General features: G+C 39.6%; 1 long non-coding RNA gene across 1 annotated transcript in view; it reads right to left on the minus strand.

Annotated features, from left to right (window-relative positions):
- The window catches only part of LOC105546284, a 64101-nt gene extending 50072 nt beyond the window's left edge, over positions 1-14029 (minus strand). Inside the window, exons 1-2 of the long non-coding RNA XR_001007069.1 lie at positions 13883-14029; positions 4268-4339 (exon numbers count right to left, since the gene is read on the minus strand). This is a non-coding gene — a long non-coding RNA (uncharacterized LOC105546284). The remainder of the gene's footprint in view (positions 1-4267; positions 4340-13882) is intronic.
- Between the last annotated feature and the right edge of the window lie 1841 nt (positions 14030-15870).

The following is a 15870-nucleotide window of genomic DNA, read 5'->3' on the forward strand; positions in this document are numbered from 1 at the left end:
AGTAATTTTCTGATATATTGAGGCAATGTGGGGTCATTTAGAACTTGAATATAAAGATATCAGAAACTGCGGCAGGAAAACATGCTGCTGAGAGAAATAAAATGGTCAAACAATGGGGTCTCTTTCAAAGTTTCTGCCCCTGTCCCCTTGTTCTCCTCTGGGCCATAAGCTGCTGCACATTTGGGTGGATGGAAAGGCCTGAAACATCTAATTGCTGGGCCCTTCCCAAGGGCCTCAGATGTTCTCTCTTCTCCACAAGCACCTAGGTACCAGAAAAGCCACGTAAGAATGAACAGCAAGGCCAGTTTTCAAAGGGGAAAACAAGAGTCACTTGGTGACGGGCAGCTTGTCAAGCAGGTGTAAACAGATAAGGGCTGTGCCCCCCGCCCCGCCCCCACCGTTGGAGAGGGATGATGGGCAGGCTGTGAGGCAGGAGGTAAAGCTCATTGTTGGTGTCCCTGCAAATGACTGTAGCACTTTCAGCACCTCTGGCAAGGCTCTTTTCTCTGGGACTCCTTACACAGCTTACCAGCCTCTGTAGTGCCCTCAGGGTCATCCAGCAGCTTCCCAAAATGTAGCTGAAGAATCACAATTCCCAACTCTGAGGTTCTACTTGTATCCTTGTTTCCCAAGTTGAGCAGTGATGTAAGTTCCAAGAGTAGAGCGCCAAATAAATTGGGCACACCAGATAAAATAGACTCCCTTCTATGGATACCGCACATCAAAGGGAACCCATTCTTTCAGGCCCCAAAGAGTAGAAAAATTATTTTGGCAGTAGATGGTTTGAAAGGATTGTAGTTTGTGATTAATTATTTAAATCCCAAGTATTTAACCTAAGACATCCAGATAGGTAATCAGTGAATAAAGCACTTGTTGGGTTTGCTTTGTTTCACAAAGCAGTTTACTTGGAGAAGGGAGATACCATAGCATGGCAGTATACAGAAGTAATAACAATGGACCTGAAGTCACCTAGAAGAGCAGCCATGATAGTTAAATATACTAACCAGGACATTCCCTATGTCATGCTTACATTTTTCTTTATAGCTCAAATGTTTTATAATGTGGAAAGAGTAACGAGCTAAGAATTCAAATCTAGCTTCCAGTTCAAGCTCTGTCACCAGCCAGTTATGTGACTTTGGGCGATTTACCTCCTTGGACTCAGTTTTCTTACCTATAAAATGAGGAGACTGGTGACTTGTAAAATTTCTTCAAGTGCCAACTAATGGCCCAATAATCTTAGACCATGATTATAAGAACGCTCATTTAGAAGAAAAGAACATCACAGTCTGGTCAGAAATTTCAAGACAACCATCCAGACACGCTTTGTCAATTATGCATCACTATGACACTTTGAGCATAAGAAGGTAGCAGTATTAATGTGTCAGAATATGCAATACTGTTTTATGAGTTTGCAGGCTGTAACACAGTGGTTATCAACCAGAAACCACTCCCACTGCCTCAGGCAGGAGATACCAGTCAATGTCTGGAGACATTTTTGGTTGTCACAATTGGAGTGGGGTTGGGGTGTAAAAGGCTGAGGAGTGGGAGGATATTACTGGCATGTAGAAAGTGGAGGCCAGGGCTGCTGTCAAACATCCTATAATGCACAGGACAGCCTCCACCACAAAAAATTATCTGGTCCAAATGTCACTAGGGCCGAGGTGGAGCTCTATGAATACAATGGCTAAGCAGATAGCTGAGTCATGAAACAGGTAGGTAACCTGGAGAGATAAGCACCCTCACCTTTACTAGGCTGTGCCCATGTGAGGATGAGGGCCTGCTGCTGCAATCCTCCAGTTCCTCCTAAGTCATCAATCTAGATTTTATAGGAACTCATCTGACTTCTGAATCATGGTGACGACTCATCAATTCTTTTAACATACTAAATTTATGGGAGAAAGGGGACTGTCAGATTCAGACTGCAGGCTGCTGGTATGCCACCTCTGTTTTAAGTCTTAGATGGCAGACACCCAACTGCATTCCCCTAGCCTGCAAGAGAAACTGTTCAAAGGAAATATGGCCACTTGAACTATTCTGCAATTCTATAAGGTTAAATAGTTGTTCAGGGGCAAGGGACTGTCTAGTTGCACAACTAGGAAAAACATGCAGTGAATGATGAGGAGCAGAACGTTAAATGCATTTTTCTTATTCAATCTTGAATTTAGCCTGTATTCAGGTTTTGTTTATGTTAATGCCAACTTGATTTTCTCTTCCTTTAAGTCAGATTTAATCCAGGAGCCCCAGTGCTGCTCAGAGGAGATAAAGGATAAGCTGACTGGGCACGGTGGCTCACGCCTGTAATCCCAACATTTTGGAAGGCCGAGGCGGGCAGATCACCTGAGGTCAGGAGTTCAAGACCAGCCTGACCAACATGGTGAAACTCAAGTCTCTACCAAAATACAAAAATTAGCCAGGTGTGGTGGCAGGTGCCTGTAATCCCAGCTACTCAGGAAGCTTAGGCAGGATAATTGCCCAAACCCAGGAGGCGGAGGTTGCAGTGAGCCGAGATCATGCCATTGCACTCCAATCTGGGAGCCTGGGCAAAAACCCTGTCTCAAAAAAAAAAAAGAAAAGCAAAAGCCTTTCCAAAAAAGGCCACAACCTTTTTAATGAGCTGTCCTCAGTCTCAGCCCCTTTGAATGCTGTAACTTTCTTAGGAGGAGTAGTTACTACAGAGCCCTCATGTTTCATGAGGCATGAAATTTGAAGGCTCCATAAACTTTTTTTTTTTCCCAGCAGGGGAACACAGGGATTCAACAGGATCCCTACTATGAGGAGCCTGGTTAGATATGAGGAGGTTTCAACACCTTTCCTCACTAATTCCTTTTGGGATCTCTGCTATGCCTAGTAGTGAGGAAAGGTGTTGACACCTCTTCATATCTAACTAGGCTCCTCATTGGTATCATTAATTAAAAACCACCCGGCAGGCCCTGGACTTTTCACTGCTCATTGATGGAACTTTTATCTGGCCTTTTTCCAGGTTCAGACACCTGACTTGGACAGCAGACACTCACTTTGGAGCACTTGGCATGGACTTTCTCAAATAACTAAATAGTGATTCAGTGTTCTATCACCTAATTCTATCTGGAAGTTCTGGAACCCAAAGGTGAGGTTGCTTACTGGTAACTTTGAAGAGAAGGTGACAATACATTACGGTTTCTAAAGCACTTTCAGCTCATCTCACATTGTTTTCACATCTATTGTGACTGTGATACACAGAGCACACCTGTGAACTCTGTAGGATTGTTCTTACTATACACATTTCATGGATAGTACAACTAACCTATATAACAATCCATGGGGAAGGTAGTGTAGCACAGATTATGGAGCAGGTTGCCTGGGTTCAATTCCCTGGGTTCAAAGTTGTTTCTTATCAACTATACAAGCTTGGACAAGTTTCTTTATTTTTCTGTGTTTCATTTTCATCATCTGCAAAATGAGAATAATAGCATTTACCTGATATGGTTTGGATGTGCATCCGCTCCCAGTCTCATGTTGAAATGTGATCCCCAATGTTGGAGGTGGAGCTTGGTGGGAGGTGTTTTGGTCATGGAGGCAGATTCCTTGTGAAAGTCTTGGTGCTGTCCTTGAAGTCATGAGTGATTTCTCACTCTGTTAGTTCACATGAGAGTTAGTTGTTTAACACAGCCTGACATCTCTCTTGTTCTCCCTCTTGCCATGTGACATGCCTGCTTCCCCTTCACCTTCTGCCATAATTATAAGCTTACTGAGGCCTCATAAAAAGTCAAGCAGATGCTGGTGCCATGCTTCTACAGACTTCAGAACCAAGAGCCAAATAAATGTCTTTTCTTTATAAATTACCCAGTCTTAGGTATTCCTTTATAGCAATGCAAAATGTACTAACACACTACCTCATAGGGTTGTCAGGAGACTTAAAAGAGTAAATATATATGTAAAGTACTTAGGAAATGGCCTGGCACAAAGTAAACACTGTAGCATTAACTACTAATGTCATTTTCCAGAAGAGAAAACCAAACTACTGAATATCCCTGGCAGTCTGACAGCTGGGAATGGACTCAACCATTTTGCGGTCACTCAACGAAGAAATCAAGAAGCAAAGTGTGGAGTGATATGTCAGTTGCCCATCATGCAAGAGGGACATTGAGAATTTGAAACCTTGGTCCCTTGACTTCATATACAGTGTCTTTCCATCTCACCATGTGGCCTTGGGTATGATAGCATGCCTGGGAGAACAAGCAATGAAGGTGTGAAGATGTATGCAACACAGCAACTTGTTATATCTTACTTTGAACAGTACCAAGAAAGTCTTCATGAAGTGCTAAAGTATATGAAGACTATGGCTCTCTGGAACCAAAAGCTGTGGGAGCAAGAATAAAATTAATCAGTGCAGAAACACAGTTCCTGAAAACCTGTGGAGCTATTACCATTATCTCTGAAATGTGTGTGCCAATACACTGGCAAAAGCACTCACTTCCCATAGAAAGTTCTTTGAGTTCAGTTACACACACCAAGCTGAGCTGGAAGTGAAAATAATTGCCTACTCCAGCACTGGAGAGTTTCAAATATATAGCAACTTGCTGGGTGTCCAGAAATTGATCACTTCATCATCCAACAATCCAGCCAGGGGAGCAATTGCTCCAGTAGGAAGGTTAACAGGCAAGAAAATGAATCAGCGTCTTATGGTTACAAATATGTTTTTGCTGCTCTCACTAAAAATTGCTGTGATTTTTTTTTTTTTTTTAAAGTTCGGATGCCTAGGTATTTTACTGCTGAGGCTATCAAGCCATTGAGCTATTGTTACAACAACTGACCATGCCATGATAGCATTATCATGGCTGTTTTTCTGTTGTTATGTGGTCAGCATTATGGATTGGGAATAAATTTGAGCTATGTGCTGATCTGCTTTCCAGCATGCAGCATTATTGACTCTGAAGGAGCTTTAGCTTTGTAGACCGTGGATGTATATTGAGAATAATATCAGGGTGCAGATATTACCAAACCTTTATATGTTTGGTTTGTTTCCTAATAAAACACCCATAAGATCTTCCAGGGGGCCCACTTCAGTTAAGCTAGGAATTCACTCAGCCTATTAATATACTAAAATGCCAAGTCAGGGCTTCTCTGATTGTTGCTGCATGCAGTAGGATGTGACAGTTTTTAGAAGTGGCTTGTTTAAAAGCTTTGCACTTCCTTGGAAGAAGGGTTCATGTAATAAGACTAAATAATTATTACGATCATCATACATATTCATTAGACAAAATTATTTTTCAAGTATATACAGAACAAAATATGCTAGGTTTTAATTCTAAAATAGGATGACACCATTAGTTGTTTTTTTTTTTTTTTTTTTTGAGATGGAGTCTCACTCTGTTGCCCAGGCTTGAGTGCAGTGGCATGATCTCAGCTCACTGCAACCTTTCCCTCCCGGGCTCAAGCGATTCTCCTGCCTCAGCCTCCCTAGTAGTTGGGACTACAGGTGTGCACCACCACACATAGCTAATTTTTTTTTTTTTGTATTTTTGGTAGAGACACAGTTTCACCATGTTGCCCAGGCTGGTCTTGAATTCCTGGGCTCAAGTGATTCACCTGCCTTAGCCTCCTAAAGTGCTAGGATTACAGGTGTGAGCCACCACACCTGGCCAGGATGACATCTTTATAATGTAGGTGTGCCTCGCTTTAAATTAACCGGTAGTTTTCTGAAATGTCAAATGTGTGTAGTAATGTTCAAGCTGGACAAGTCTCTCCCTGGGTGTACGTTATCTAACTAGTATCTTTTCTACAGAGGCCTTGCTCACTCAAACCTAGTCTCTCTTTAGTTACCAAGAACATAACTAGATAATCTTTTGAGGCCACCCATTCCCAGTTCAACATTCCATTCAACATTATCTACACAGAGATCTTATGTGTAATATTCAGAAAACAAAAGACTTAATTTGAGAAGAGCCAGAGTGAAACTAGAAACAGATTTACTTGGCAATTAAGTTAGATAAATATCGGTAATTCCAGCATATATTACCCAGGTGTGGTCTTATTTCATCTTTCCTCACAAAGGAATTAGTAGTCTTTTGGCCCTGGGTGGCTTAGGTCAGAGTCCTCTTCTTGCATCATTATCCTTTGGGATTCTTGATGACACTCCCCATGCAGGTTCTCAGATTCTCGCTGCATTCTCTCAGGGTTCCCCTCTACCTTCAGAAAGTTTCTTTGTTACAGCACATTCAGCTGTTGGTGCTTTCACCCTGACTTCTTGATCTCCTCTGCACATTTAAGCAGGGCTTTATCTGATGCTGACAGTTTGGCTGTGCTTGCCATGGTAACATTCTCTGCATCTAGTCCCAGGTTTGCACATCTTACTGTGGTTCCCCTGCCTCTTAGGTTAGGTCTCAGACATACCCCACAATCTTTCTCAGCTGGGCTACAGAACATCTGCTGGCATCTGGGGAGTTTAGGACAAGAGGATAGAGAAGATGTGACTCTGGACTCCTAGCTATGCTTCAGCTCAGGCAGCTTGACTTTGAGCTCTATTATGTATCACGTTCTGGGTAAGACTTCTTTCGAAGCAAGATTTTCTTGGCAAACAAGCAAATGGAGAAGTTTACATACTAAAATGATGGCAATTACTTCTTTCTTAAGTCACCATGTGGTCAGGGAACCTTCTGTTTATATTCACTTTCTGGTTACCTATTACTATGTTACAAAGCCATACAAAACTTGGCAGCTTAAACAGACGAGCATTTTATTATATCTCCAGGTGTCATGGGTCAGAAATTCAGAGAAGGCTCAGGCTCAGCTGGGTGGGTTTTCTTTCTCTGCGTGGCTTGAAGGAGCTCACTCGGGGGTATTCAACTCTTAGGTGGGTCTGAATGGTCCACAACAGCTTCTCTCTCATGTCACTTGATGGTGACAGCAGGAAGTCTGGGCTTAGCTGGATCTGTCAACCCAAAGTGCCTACGTGTGGCTACTCCAGCACGGCAGTCTCAGGAAAACTGGACTTCTTATATGGAGGCTCAGAGATCTCAAAAATACTGTTCTAAGAAACAGAAAGTGAAAACCTACAGATGTGTAGGGCCTGGGCTCAGAAAGCTGGCACAGTGTCACTTCTGCTATTATTCCATTGGTCAAAGCAGTTACAAAGCCCATCCACATTCAAAGGGAAGGCAACAGACCTCTACTAAAAATAGTAGCAAAGAATTTGTGGCCATCTTTAATCTACCATAGTTACAGACCTTTAAATGCTGCCATCTTTAACCCAAATGACCATATGGTCAGTGACTTCACCACTCCCACTTCTCTTTCTGATCTCAGTTCACTTTCTTGTCTTGCACTCTACCCTGGCAAAGATAATCACACTGCTGAGTTGACGTATACTGACCAGTCTAAGGAATCATGGCCTCACATTGTTCACTATACATTTCTGAACTGACTTCCAAGAGCACCGTCTGCATTCCCCATTAGTCCTTCCCACTTTGTGAAGGGCGGAAGTTTCCCTTTGGCTATGGTTGTCATATAAAAGAAGGGGCATGTAGTTAAACTTGAACTTAAGACAAACAACAAACCTTTTTATTATTATAAGAATGTCTCAAATATTGCATGAGACATACATATACAAAACAATTGTTTAATCCCACAGCCCTAATATTTTACTGACATGATTAAAGCAATTACTTATACACATATCACAGTTTAACAATGGAGACAAGAGTCACAGAATTATTTTAATTCTTTGACTTTTCTTTCCCATAACAGGTGGTTTATTATCACACTGATTGGGTGAGGGTGAGAGGAATCCAATACTGAGATCAATCAAATCTTATGACTACCACTTTGCCTAAATATATTAATACATAAATGGCTTTTACTAAACAAACTTCCTTGTTTAGCAAATCCTTCTATCATTCCTTTTTGAAGTTAAAAAAAACCTCTGCATTTAAATGTAGCTACATTGCAAATGTAAAGTTAGTCAAAAGTATTTATTGAGCGTGTACTTTATGATAAGTCAGTAACAATCAGCATGTGCTTCTTGACTGGGAGGAGTTCAGAGTCTAGGAAGGATACAGAAATGTGGACAGATTATCACAGAGTAATGTAATAGGACTTACAATAAAATAAGAAAAGGGTTCAGTAGGTATGACAAAAAAGGCTTAGGGAATTTGACATCATAGAGGAGGGAATATTTGGTCTGATCTTGAAGAAGAAGTAAGACTTACCCAGGCAGAAAAGGAAGCCAAAGTCACTCTTAGCAGAAAACAAAAACAAATAAACTTGTACAAATGAACATCTATGAAGGATCTTGCCATGTTTGTGTAGCAGAGAAGGCTCTTGGTCTAGTCAAAGCTGGAGAAGAGGCACTGGAGCCCCATTTGCTCAGATTCACCCATACTACAAATACATAAAAAGGATGAGGTTCCTAATTCATCCTAACATTTAGCAACAGCAAGAGGAAGACTAACAAAAGCAAGTGATCACAAGGCCCAACAAATAATCAAAATAAAGGCAAGAGGAAAGATGCCCAACTTCAGCAAGAATGAAAAGAAAATTGGTGCTATAGCTCCCACAACTTTAATTCTCCTCTCACTATGGCAAAAGCAAATTTTGTCCATGAGAGTGGCCTGGAAGATTACAGAAAATAGTTTACAAGTTTTCAGTTTTAGAGGTAATCAGTAAAATATTTCTCAGACCCACTGTGTGAGAAAAGGAGCAAAAATTCTTCTAACGATTCCATTAGAAATCCTATGACAGCAGGGTCCCAAGCAAGCTAGAAAGCAGGTTCCTGTGCACACAGAAGCCATGTATATTTGGGTACTGCATACTTGTAATTTAGGATTAATGATAGTTCAGTGGTCCAACATGGACAGGAAAACATGGTGAAGAGCCAAGACTCAATGATGACAAAACAGCAGAAACATCTTTTTGATGTCTGATACACCTTCAATTATTTGATGTTTTTCATAACTGATTTTATAAACCTAATTATTAAAATGTGAAAGAGAAATGAGATATCTTGACACACCTATTGGAATGGCTCAAAATTAAAAAAAAAAATCTGACAGTGCCAAATGCTGAAGAGAATGCAAACCAACTCGAATGTTTATATATTGCTGGAGGGATTTCCACATTGGGAAAATGTTTGGCAGTCTATATAGTGAAGGTTACATGAAGGTATTTACCCTAGAGAACTAAAAGCCTATGTCCACATAAAAACCTGCATTTGAATGTTTAAGCAATCTTATTCATAAATGCTTAAAGTTGGAAACAATCCAAAATGTCTATCAGGTGAATAGATAAATCGTTATATCTATATAGCAATAAAAAGGAAAGAACTACAGATACACACAACAGCATGGATGAATCTAAGAAGCATTATGCTAAGAGAAAGAAGCCACACTCAGAAGAATACATATTGAATGATTCAATTTATATGATATTTGGAAAAGAAAAAACTATGGGACAGAAATTTGATCAGTGGTTGCCAGTGTCTGGAAGTGGAGAAGGCAGATTGACACCTACAAAGAGTCATGAGGAAATAAATCTATATCTTGACTTTGGTGATTGTTACCTGACTGTGTAAATTTGTCAAAATTCATTGAATTGTACACATAAACACAGCGAATTTTATTGTATATAAATTATATCTTAAAACAAAATGAACTTTGATGTCTAAGACAGAAAAAAACTTGAGTTGAAGAAAGCATTATCTTGATTTTTTGTTTGATTATGGTTTGACTATTTTCACTACTGAAGGCTTTCGATCTTTATCCTTTTGTTGGCAATAATTTATATCCTATATATCCAGTGGTAGACTTGAATGTCAATCAACCATTTTCAGCCAGTTTTGAGAGAATTAAGCCCTAATAACTACAACATCCATACTATGTAATGAACAAATGTCTCTTATCTGAAGCTAGAGAGGTCCTAGTTGTGTACCATCTTTGAGAAAATTGAGGAAAAGGTCACTTAAGTTATTTTCTCTGTTTATGGTTTAGATGAGGAACTCTGTTTGAACTTATAGCTAATGTAGATTAAACCAGTAAAAAGAGACCACTTAGGCATCTTAGCATAATGTAGCCAAGTAAGTATGTTTTTTGGGCACTTTTTCATGTTATGAAGTAGTTCTGAATACTACAAATGGAAAATATGGAAAGATTCCTTTTACTAGTTTGTGTCTGCACCAACTGTTTTGCTTTCTTAGTTAGAACACTAACAGAGAGTAGTTTCAAACCATAAAACCAAGACTGATTCACCAGGGCAGTCAGCCTTACCTCTCAAAAACACATTTCTTATCTTCCTTGTTTAGATAGCCCTGGTGTTGGAATGTAAAATTCCTGAGGTGATCCCTAAATAGACAGGGCAGTGCTTCCTTCATGAATAGCAATTTGAGTCAATAAAATGTTTGTCAAAGGGGCAGGAAAAAAAATCAGTGGGTCTCAAGAAATACAACAAAGGAGTAACATTTAGACTAATTTTCTACTGTGAAATCTGAGGTATCTCAGGAGACATCTGGCACTAAGTTTACAACCAGGTACTCATAAAGGGAGAGCCAGGGGAGAAAATTAACTTTAAAATTCATCTAGCTGTAAATTCAGACATCCAAAACATCAGATGGAGCGATGGGGGAGTAAAAGTGTAAGGTTGTTGTGTGCAATCAAATTTAAGTTGCTGTCATCTTGAAATAAACTGTTATAAGATGTTGTATGTAAGCCTTATGGTAACCAAAAAGCAAAAATACATAGAAAACAAACAAAACAAAAATAAAAAAGATTAAAAACATATTACTACAGAAAACCATCAAGCCACAAACAAAGACAGCAAGAGAGAAAAAAAAGAAACAAAATATCTACAAAACAACCAGAAAACAATTAACAAAATTACAGTAATAATAAGTCCTTACCTGTAAATAATTACCTTGAATGTAAATGGATTAAATTCTCCAATAAAAAGACATAGAGCGAATAAATGGATAAACAAAACCATGACCCAATTATATGCTGCCAAAAGAATTTTTGTTTTCTAGGAATATCAATACGTATGTCAGACTAAATAAACTTTAAGTTAAAAACTATAAAAAAAGACAAAGAAGGATATTATGTAATGATAAACTGGTGATTTCATCAAGAAGATTAGACAAGTATAAATATATATGCATATGCACCCAACAGTGGAGCACCTAAATATATAAAACAAATATTAAGACTATTTAGAGGGATATAGATTGCAATACAGTAATAATATGAGACTTCAATACAACACTTTTAGTAATGGACATGTGGAAACGTTGGACTTGAACAACACTTTAGACTAAATGACCTAACAGGCATATACAGAACATTCCATCCAACAGCAATAGAACATACATTTTTCTCAAGTGCACATAGAACATTCTCCAGGATAGGTAATATGTTAGGCCACAAGACAAGTCTTAGCAAATTTAAGATTAAAACCATATCAAGTATCTTTCTGATCACAATAAAAGAAGAAATTAATAGCAGAAGGAATCTAAGAAAACTCATGAATATATGAAATGAAACAACATGTTCCTGAACAACCAATGAATCAACAAAGAAATTAAAAGAGAAATTTAAAAACATCTTGAGACAAACAAAAATAGGAAAACAACATGAGAAAATGTATGGAATGCAGCAAAAGCAGTTGTAAGAGGAAACTTCATAGCAATAAATGCCTATATCATAAAAGAAGAAAGGTAGCAAAAAACAAACAAACAAACAAAAAACAACAGCAACAACAACAAAAAACAACAATGTTGTGCCCTAAGGAAATAGAAAAAAAAGAACAAAGTAATCTCAATGTTATGAAAAGGAAAGAAATAATACATACTAGAGCAGAAATAAATAAAATAGAACTTAGAAAGATAATACAAAAGATCGATACAAATGAAAGTTGGGGCCTTTTTTTTTTTTTTTTTTTTGACAAGACAAAATTTACAAACCTTTAGCTAGACTAACCAAGAGAAAAAGAGAAAATATTCAAATAAATGAAACCAGAAATGAAAGAGGAGATATTATAACTGATACTACAAAAATACAAAGGATCATAAGAACAATTATATGCCAAAAAATTAGATAACTTAGAATGGTTAAATTCCTAGACACATACAACCTCCAAACACTGAATCATAAAGAAATAGGAAATCTGAACAAACCAATAATGAGTTATGAGAAATCTATAGTCTCTCATTTAACAAAAAAAAAAACAAAACAAAATCCAAGACCTGATGATTTCACTACTGAATTTAACCAAATGTTTAAAGAATAACTAATGTCAATTCTCCACAAACTTTTACGAAAAATTAAAGGGGAAGGAATATTTTCAGACCTATTTATGAGGCCAGCATGGTTCTGATACCAAAGCCAGGCAAAGACATCATAAGAAAATAAAGCTACCAGACGATATCTTTGTTAACATTAGTGCAAAAGTCCTCAACACAATAGTAGCAAACAAAATTCAACTACACATTGAAAGGATCACTCACCATGATGAAATGAGACTTACTCCTGGGATGGAAGGATGATTCAACACTCACAAACCAATAAATGTGATAGACTACATTAACAGAATGAGGGACAGAAAATTACATAATCATGTCATCGGATGAAAGAAGTCATTCGACAAAATTTTTCATGATGTTCTTTCATGATAAAAACACTCAACAAACTAGCTATGGAATAACAGTAATTCAACACAGTAAAGATGATATGTAAGAAACTCACAGCTAACATTATACTCAATGGTGAAAAATTGGAACCCTTTCCTCTAGAATCTAGTACAAGACAAGCATGCTCACTCTCACCACTTACATTCAACAGTTTGGAAGTCCTTGCAGACCAATAAAGTAAGAGAAAAAATTAAAAGGCATCCAAAAGATGGCCAAATAGGAACAGCTCTGGTCTGCAGCTCCCAGCGAGATCGACACAGAAGGCAGGTGATTTCCGCATTTAAAACTGAGGCACCCAGTTCATCTCACTGGGACTGGTTGGACAGTGGGTGCAGCCCACAGAGGGTGAGTTGAAGCAGGGTAGGGCATCACCTTACCCTGGAAGCGCATGGGGTCAGGGAATTCTCTCCCCTATCAAAGGGAAGCTGTGAGAGACTGTACCGGGAGGAACAGTACACTCCGGCCAAGATACTGTGCTTTTCCCATGGTCTTCCTAACCAGCAGACCAGGAGATTCCCTCTCGTGCTATGCCACCAGGGCCCTGGGTTTCAAGCACAAAACTAGGAGGCCATTTGGGCAGACACTGAACTAGGTGCAGGAGTTTTTATTCATACCCCAGTGGCATCTGGAATGCTAGTGAGACAGAATCGTTCACTCCCCTGGAAAGAGGGCTGAAGCAAGGGAGCCAAGTGGTCTGGCTCGGCAGGTACTACCCCTATGGAGCCCAGCAAGCTAAGATCCACTGGTTTGAAATTCTCACTGCCAGCACAGCAGTCTGAGCTTGAACTGGGACACTCAAGCTTGGTGGGGAGAGAGACATCTGCCATTGCTGAGGCTGGAGTAGGCGGTTTTACCCTCACAGTGTAAACAAAGCCACCGGGAAGGGAAGTTCGAACTGGGCAGAGCCCATTGCAGCTCAGCAAGGCAGCTCAGACTGCCTCTCTATACTCCTCCTCTCTGGGCAGGGCATCTCTAAAAAAAAGGCAGCAGTCCCAGCGAGGGACTTATAGATAAAAGCCCCATCTCTCTGGGACAGAGCGTCTGTGGGAAGGGGTGGCTGTGGGCACAGCTTCAGCAGACTTAAACATCCCTGCCTGACAGCTGTGAAGAGAGCAGTGGACATCCCAGCACAGTGTTTCAGTTATGATAACGGACAGACTGCCTCCTCAAGTGGGTCCCTGACCCCCATGTATCCTAACTGGGAGACACCTCCCAGTAGGGGCCGACAGTCACCTCATACAAGAGAGCTCTGCCTGGCATCTGGTAAGTGCCCCTCTGGGACAAAGCTTCCAGAGGTAGCAATCTTTGTTGTTTTGCAGGGTCTGCTGGTGACACCCAGGCAAACAGGGTCTGGAGTGAACTCCAGCAAACTCCAGCAGATCTGCAGCAGAGGGGCCTGACTGTTAGAAGGAAAGCTAATAAACAGAAAGGAAACGTATCAGCATCAACAAAAAGGACTTCTACTCAGAGACCCCATCCAAAGGTAACCAACATTAAAGACCAAAGGTAGATAAATCCATGAAGATGGGGAGAAACCAGTGCAAAAAGGGCTGAAAATTCCAAAAACCAGAATGCCTCCTCTCCCCCCGAAGGATCACAACTCCTCTCTAGCAAGGGAAAAAACTGGACAGAGAATGAGTTTGACGAATTGACAGAAATAGGCTTCAGAAGGTGGGTAATAACAAACTCCCCAGAGCTAAAGGAGCATGTTCTAACCTAATGCAAGGAAGCTAAAAACCTCGAAAAAAGGTTCGATGTATTGCTAACTAGAAGAAGAACATAAATGACTTGATGAAGCTGAAAACACAGCACGAGAACTTCGTGAAGCATGCACAAGTATCAATAGCCGAATTGATCAAGCAGACGAAATGATATCAGAGATTGAAGATCAACTCAATGAAACAAAGCAAGAAGATAAGGTTAGAGAAAAAAGAGTGAAATGAACAAAGCCTCCAAGAAGTATGGTTCTATGTGAAGGATCAAATCTATGTTCGATCGGTGTACCTGAAAGTGACAGGGAGAATGGAACCAAGTTGGAAAACACTCTTCAGGGTATTATCCAGGAGAACGTCCCCAACCTAGCAAGGCAGGCCAAGATTCAAATTCAGAAAATACAGAGAACACCACAAAGATACTCTTCGAGAAGAGCAACCCCAAGACACATATTCAACAGATTCACAAAGGTTGAAATGAGGGAAAAAATGTTAAGGGCAGCCAGAGAGAAAGGTCAGGTTACCCACAAAGGGAAACCCATCAGATTAACAGTGGCTCTCTGGGCAGAAACCCTACAAGCAGAAGAGAGTGGGGGCCAATATTCAACATTCTTAAAGAAAAGAATTTTCAACCCAGAATTTCATATCCAGCCAAACTAAGCTTCACAATAGACTCCCACACAATAATAGTGGGAGACTTTAACACCCCACTGTCAATATTAGGCAGTTCAAAGAGACACAAAATTAACAAAGATATCCAGGACTTGAACTCAGCTCTGGAACAAGTTGACCTAATAGACATCTACAGAACTCTCCATGCCAAACCAACAGAATATACATTGTTCTCATCACCACATTGCACTGATTCCAAAATTGACCACATAGTTGAAAGTAAAACACTCCTCAGCAAATGCAAAAGAAACGAAATCATAACCAACAGTCTCTCAGACCACCGTGCAATCAAATTGGGACTCAGTATTCAGAAACACACTCAAAACCACACAATTACATAAAAACTGAACAACCTGCTCTTGAATGACTACTGTGTAAATTATGAAATTAAGTCAGAAATAAATAAGTTCTTTGAAACCAATGAGAACAAAGACACAACTTACCAGAATCTCTGGGACACATTTAAAGCAATGTGTAGAGGAAAATTTACAGCACTAAAAGCCCACAAGAGAAAGCAGGAAAGATCTAAAATCAACACCCTAACATTACTATTAAAAGAACCAGAGAAGCAAAAGGAAACAAACTCAAAAGCAAACAGAAGACAAGAAATAACTAAGATGAGAGCAAAACTGAAGGAGACAGAGACATGAAAAACCCTTCAAAAAAAAAAAAAATCAGTGAATCCAGCAGCTGTTTTTTTGAAAAGATTAACAAAATAGATAGACTGCTAGCTCCAGACTAATAAAGAAGAAAAGAGAGAAAAATCAAATAGATGCAATAAAAAATGATAAAGGGGATATCACCACCGATCCCACAGAAATACAAACTACCATCAGA

This window comes from Mandrillus leucophaeus, unplaced genomic scaffold (assembly GCF_000951045.1).
Source record: "Mandrillus leucophaeus isolate KB7577 unplaced genomic scaffold, Mleu.le_1.0 Scaffold353, whole genome shotgun sequence".
NCBI lineage: Eukaryota > Metazoa > Chordata > Mammalia > Primates > Cercopithecidae > Mandrillus > Mandrillus leucophaeus.